The sequence below is a fragment of the Hyla sarda genome, unplaced genomic scaffold, assembly GCF_029499605.1.
Source record: "Hyla sarda isolate aHylSar1 unplaced genomic scaffold, aHylSar1.hap1 scaffold_864, whole genome shotgun sequence".
NCBI lineage: Eukaryota > Metazoa > Chordata > Amphibia > Anura > Hylidae > Hyla > Hyla sarda.
Window position 1 is genome coordinate 63,002 of NW_026610892.1, and position 7,373 is coordinate 70,374.

Sequence of the window (7,373 nt, forward strand, 5' to 3'; positions counted from 1 at the left end):
TGTTTGGACGATCATCAGGTCACCTACCAAGACTCGTCACTTAAAACAATATCTGAAAAAACATCATACGGAAAAAACTAACTAAGGGAACCGAGTGCCAAGAAAAAGTGACCAAACAACAAAACAAAAAAACATGTCAAAAACAATCACAGAAATTGGTCAAAAACTTACAGCTTTCTCCTTTACGTACTTCTTATAAATTTTTCCATCGTGTATGCATCCAGATTTTCTCCGCTTCTTCTTCACCAATTCTCTTTTTGTCCAGTAGAAAGATAGTAAAAATCCTTCCTAAAAACAATCTTTTCAATTCCCTCGGAGAAATAACAACATTTTTAAAAACAAGCAAATTGCGTGAGTCCCATAAAACCTCTTTAAAAACAGAAAAAAGAATCCAATTAGTACGTGTATCTTCCTTTTTACTAAGATCTTGACCAATAAAAACTTTCTCAAAAGAAAAACTGTTATATCCAGTGAGTTGGATTAAAAACTTCTTTAAAAACATAAAAAATTCTTTTGCATAAAAACAGTCCCAATAAAGGTGCACTAAGTCTTCTCTACCTCCACAACCCTCTCTTGGGCATCTGTCACTTATTCTCAAACCTCTTCCATTTAAAAAAGATCGGGTTGGGAGGCAGCCATGAAAGGACATCCAACTAACGTCTTTTTGTCTGTTTGATAGTCCAATAACTTTAAAAAACTTCCAAATCTTCACAGACTGAGCATTAGTGGAGAATGGTACTTCATATAATCTCTCATTTTTCCTTATTTCTTGTTCTATTTTCTTTTTATCAGGTTCACCTAAAGAGCTCAAACCAAATTGATCATTGAAAGACCTGAGGAGCACATAGAAGGTAGGTATCACATGTGCTATGGGTCTCCTCAAATCCCTCTCACACCAGCCCCATTTGGAAAACAACCATCCTGCAAGGTATTTACTCATGTCTGCCGCCCTATTATTGCACTGTATCAATTTAAAAATTAAAAGAAAATAGTGCACCTTTAAAAACAGATCAATGTTTGGAAAGTTATATCCGCCCAAATTCATACTCTTCATCACTTCTTCTCTTCTCATTTTCTCCATCTTAGACCCCCAGAAGAACACAAAAAGCTTCCTTGTGACTCTCCTAGTCCATAACTTCCCTGGAGGAAGCACCATAGCCGTATACAAGAGAAGCGGTAGGATTACAGACTTAATGATAAGAACTTTCCCTTTAAGTGACAAGTTCCTTAACCTCCAGAAGGATAGCTTCTTCTCAATTTTACTGTCCAAAGTCTCATAACTTTTCTTTCCTTTGAGGTCTTTATCAAATATCACTCCCAGCACTTCAATGTCTTCTTTTTCCTTAACACCATCCACTACTATATTCTCTTGGTTCCCAAAACTGCATAATTGGCACTTCCCCCAGTTCACATTCATCCCAGCCACACAACAAAAAATCCTCACATGCAAATTTACTCTGTTGAGATCTGCTTGGGATGTACAAGTAAAAACCACATCGTCCATATAACTTAAAACCTTTAACTTACTACCATCACTACCTGGAATAAAAACACCACTCACACATTTATCTTTCTGCACATTCTTCAACAGGCCCTCTATAACGCATATAAACAGAATTGGGGAGAGTGGGCATCCCTGTCTGACTCCAGACAAGACATTAAAAGCAGGCCCCACATGCCCATTTACTAAAATCTGACTTGTCACCCCATGATAAAAACTCATAATAACAGATAATAACTTTTCTGGAATACCTAAGTGTTTTAAAGCAATGAACATAAAATCATGTGCAACCTTATCATAAGCCTTTTCGAAATCTATGGACTCAACAAACAGTGCATTCTTGTTAAAGTTACTGTAATAAATAGAGTCTCTTAAAAGCAATAAATTATCTGTTATTTTTCTTTTCGGTACTGCACAAACTTGGTATTCTCCCACAAGGTGGTCCACTACATCACTCAGTCTATTAGCCACAATCTTAGCAATTATCTTGTAGTCACAATTTAATAAAGTTATAGGTCTCCAATTTTTAAGATCTCTGCCATCACCTTTTTTATGAATTAATGTTATGACCCCTTTCTTCATAGATTCAGCTAAAACACCTGAGTTAAAAACATATTGCACCACCCGTGTAAACTCTTTACTTAAAATATTCCAGAACGCGGAATAAAACTCAGCGGGGAGACCATCACAGCCTGGTGTCTTCCCTTTGGCCATCTTATCCAGGGCCTGCTTGATCTCCCCTTCACTAACATCATCAATCAAAAAATCTACTTTTTCAACAGGAACATTATTCTCCAAAATATTACAATAATCATTCATCTCCGTCTCACTGGCTCTGCTCTTATTACTAAAGAGTGTCTCATAAAATCTGCCAATCTCCTTCACCATCTCCTCTCCAAAAACTTCCCCCGTAGGGGTAAAAACAGATTTAAAAACACCTTTAGCATTAAAACATTTTTTAAAGAAATACCGTGTACACTGCTCATTTTCTTCTAGGTGCTGCACTTTAGACTTATATACAATATTCCTTCCCTTTTCCAACAACCTTTTTTTCATCTCCCCCTTCACCTTAACAATCTCATCCTCCACCTCCACACCAACACGTTTAAACTTATAGAGAGTCTCTAACCGGGATACAAGCCTTTCATCACTCCTCCTCTTCTCTTGTGCTCTCTTTATGCAAAACATCTTAAAGAAATTAGAAAACTCTCCTTTAGCCCATTCCCACCACACTAAGACATTACTAAAATCAGGTTGTTTAGAAACACAGGATAAAAACACATGATTAAAACCAGCCATTACTTCCTCATCTTCCAATAGACTTACATTTAATTTCCAGAGCCCCCTCCCAAAATGAAGGGACTCTGTGACACTTATCTCAGCCGACACCATCTTGTGGTCTGAGAAAGTTGACATCATTTGATTGCACCGGACCACCTTAATCCCATCAGAGACCAGGATGTAATCGATCCGGGATTTACAGCGGCCACTATCTGATATGTACGTATATCTTTCATCAGTGCTAACCATCAGTCCAACATCAGTAAAATGCAAGTCTTGAATAATTTGATTTAAAACATTGGAAGTAATATCAGTTCTAACCTCAGCAGAGCTCTCACGATCATTGACGGATCTAATGCAGTTAAAATCGCCAACAATAATAGTATCTTCACGACCAGGGATAAAAAACTTAAGGGACTCTAAAAAAGACAAACGTGCTTGTTTTTCTGCTGGAGCATACACATTAAAAATTCTCATCCTCTGGCCCAAAACCTCAAAAATTAAAACCATACAACGACCAGGTACTAAAGTTTGGCAATTTAAAACTTTAATGTCCCTGTTTCGCAATAAAATCCCAACACCTTCATTTTTGTTTTCTGCACATGTGGACCAGAAGGACTGCCCACACTTCCACTCATTTGCATAAGGTGCTGACTTTATTGCACACTCCTGTAAACATATCACATCACTTCTAACATTCTCAAGAATATCAAAAATTGCAGCTCTCCTAATTTCAGACTCAATACTTCTTACATTAATAGTTGTTACAACCAAAGTCATAATAACTAGGAAAAGAAAACCAAATGCTTTAAAATCCATCTTAACTTAGAAATTAACATTTTGGCCTTCAACTTTCCTATGTAAACTTGCAAAACAATCAGGCGACCCTATGTTAGAGTCCCTGTCTATTTCATTATCACTACCAAGAACAAGGGCTTCCTGATCCTCAGACCAGCTCCCTGTCTTACACCTTTTATTCACAACCTGCACATCCTCATCTTCCTCCTCCTCTTCTTCCTTACTGCGAGAAACTCTCTGACCAGGTGTTAGAGATCTCTGAGATGACCCAACAACTTCCATTCCCTCCTCCTCCCCCACAATTGGGTTTGGACATTCAATATCATCCATAGCCTCTTCACTAGAAAGAACATCACCATACACTGTCTCAATTTTCTCCACCACTTTCACTTTTTTTGCTTTTTTCTTTTTCACCAAGGTAAATTCACCTCCCACACCTGTCTCCTCACCAGTCACAGCAGTGGAAACACCCTCCTCCCCTGACCTCTCCTGAGTGCTAATGTGCTCCACTATCACAGAACTTTCCTCAGCCACCTGTGCCACATTAACACTCACACTCACACTCTCACCAACTCCAGGAACAAACCTCCCTCCCCCTTTTTCTCTTTGTTCTCCTCTATTCCCAGCTGCATCAGCATAACTTCTCTTCTTTTTATACCACATATCACAGCCTCTTGCCAAATGTTCCTCACTTCCACAGATATCACATGTCTTCTTCTCTGTACAGATACTTGCTTCATGACCAGTTTTCCCACAATTTCTGCAACATTCTCCTTTCTCAGAGCAATAATCCTGCACATGGCCATAGGCATGGCACTTTCTACAATATTGCAACTGGCCTTCATAAAAGCAGAAACCTCTCTCTCCTCCGATAGAAAACACCTGTGGTATGCTCTTCCTTCCATCTTGCATTCCTTCATCTTTTTTAAATTTTACAATAAACTTTCTCTTACAATTAAAGTACCCAAACTTGTTCTTAAGTCTTCCTATAAATTTCACTTCCTCGCAATACCGGAACAAAAAGTTTGTAACCATTTCATCAGAAACCTTAGGATTATACATGTGGACAATTACTACCTTTGTTGTATTCATAAATAACGGTTCCACTTTAATCTTCTTCATTATAGCAGGCTCACTTTTCCTCTTCATTTCTTCAAGATCCATATAGACTCTCTGGCAAATCTCAGAACCACAAAAAGTAATATCATAAATTCCTTGCCTAGGAAAATCCTGTATAGCCAATACATTCCATACCTGTAGGTAATCAAGCTTGCGAAGAATCTCCACAACGATTTGGTCAAGTCCGATCGTCCCCCGGTGCTCGCCAGGAACGTAGATCCGCACCGTGTCCTCAAGTCCACGCGCCTTCTCGCTCATTTTTGCAGGTAAAACCCACGATCGCAGCTCAGCAACAATCCAGGGCCCCCCGTAAAGAGGGCCCCGATCACCACTCCTTTCAACCCAAACCACGCACAGAAATCCACACGTGATCTTAGCCAAAAGGCCGAGAAGCGATAACCGTGAAAGGGGCGGGCCCAACAAGGTGCCCTTCATGGGCACTATCACTGCTTGCTGTCAGGGAGGCTGCCAGACAATTTTCCATGCACACTCTGGGCTGGGGGGCAGTCAACCACCAGTACACACAGCAGAACCTAAACCCATACCATTATTGCTAAGCAGCAAGACAGGGGCCCATTGCACTCCCACGGGGCCTTTTTAAATGCAATCCATAACCCGGATTTGCCAGGAACCCTTCTTACTCCTCCTACTTGCATGTGACACTGGGCTTAGGATCTGCATAGGAAACACACACACAAGCACACACCTACCTTTGTTGCCTGCAGATGCCTCCTTGGCTGTCCCCAAACGGTATCAAACCAACACCCACGGGAAGCTGTAAGCATAGAGGACATGCCTGCACCCCATTGGACTTACCTGTGTGGGTTAAACCCGGGTTATTTGACAACCTATGGCGGTGATGGTTCTGCTCAGGCAGAGCAGTGCTGATGCTCCTCATAAAGCTGTCGCTGCTGTGAAGGTTCTAGGTGACATCACAAATCCCTATGGTTACATACACAACAAAGCTGGGTTGTTGTTGTTTACACTCTGCAAGGCCTGTGGAAGTGAGTGACATCATAGCACTGTAGTTCTGAGGGTTCTAGATGGATGCAACAATCTCCTGTTGCTTCTATGAAGGCCATAATAGACGACATCACCAAACAGCTCCATAGTCACATACACAGCAAAGGAGAGATGTTGTTTACACCTAGTGATGTCAGTGGTATTGAGTGACATCACAGCACAGTGCTAAGGCTCCTGGGCCTGGACACAGCAGCGGCTGCAATATCTCAACGGAGAATACGTTTATATATATGTGTGTGTGTGCGCGTATATATATATATATATATATATATATATATATATATATATTTCTCCGCCGAAATCACTTTTAAACCCATTTCCACCTTTTTTTCCCTTCTCTTCCTCTTACTTTTTTTTCACGTTTTTTTACGTTTTTCTCCTTTTCGCCTCTTTTCTGGGCGTATTATTCTTCTTTTTCTTCTTTTTTTTCGTCTAATGCATACCCCATCAGTGCAGCAATGCTTATTCAATACCGCCAGCAGATGGAGACACTGGGGGATAATTTTCTAAGGATTTATACTGATTTTTCCTGTCTGAATTTGTCGCACAGAAAGTTGCAGGCCAAATATGTGTGACATTTCTGCGACTTTAGCTTCTAGAGCATTTTTACAACATTATACATAGGTGCTGAATACATAAAAAGCGACTGTTCAGCGACAGACAAGTCGCATCGGCTGAAAGTAGGCCAGAATGTCAGTCCATGTTGGAGCAGGTTTAGATACAGTCTAAAGTATAGATCTCAAAGTCTGTGCACAGAATTTAGCAAGGGCCTCGCACCTTCTGATGCATCAGGTAGGTGCACAATAGCATAGCCTAACCCTCTGTACTTTGGTCTATATTGATGCGGGACATAGACAGCCAGCTGATGACCAATCCATTAGTGCAATGGATGGCTGGAAGCATTTGTCTTTGCCTTTGCAATACCACAGAAGCAATGCATGGTCAATGTACAGCAATGACACACCTGTGTGAACAGCCAGGAGACCCCCCCCCCCCCATGTTATGTTACATAGTTACATAGTTAGTACGGTCGAAAAAAGACATATGTCCATCAAGTTCAACCAGGGAATTAAGGGGTAGGGGTGTGGCGCGATATTGGGGAAGGGATGAGATTTTATATTTCTTCATAAGCATTAATCTTATTTTGTCAATTAGGAACATTCAGCACCCACCCGCTATCAAGGCAGCTGCCTATCATGTCATGCCCTACCTGCACAGGTGTGCTGGCTACTCAAATGATCCAATTAAGGAGGCCATTTAGTCAGCAGCAGCAGAAGTCCTGTGCCTGGACGCTCCAACAGCGGCCAGACACAAGCAGAAGCAGAAGCAGCAGAAGCAGCAGCAGCACCACCTTTTGTTTTTTGGCTGCAGCAGCAGCAAGGCCCACAGGGCTGGCTAGCTGGCTAGCCAGCAAGCAGGTAGCAATGAAAGTAGGAATCTTTCTTTTTAACCCTGTAAGGGGGTGGTGCACTGTACCCGAAGATACTGCCATATCGGGTCAATGCATAGGGCGACGGAAGCAAGCTTCGAAATCGGCCCCCGTTCTCAAAAATCCATTTAATATATGGTCCCCAGATAGGGGACGTATCAGATATTAAACTGATAAGAACAGATACTACACTTGATCTTAGCCAAAAGGCCGAGAAGCGAT

The 7,373-nt window shown here is 41.1% G+C and overlaps 1 non-coding gene across 1 annotated transcript; it reads right to left on the reverse strand.

Moving 5' to 3' along the window:
• Positions 1–7,182: 7,182 nt before the first annotated feature.
• On the reverse strand, positions 7,183–7,373 carry LOC130348051 (U2 spliceosomal RNA). The gene has a single exon (XR_008885848.1). It is a non-coding gene; the product is annotated as a U2 spliceosomal RNA (small nuclear RNA).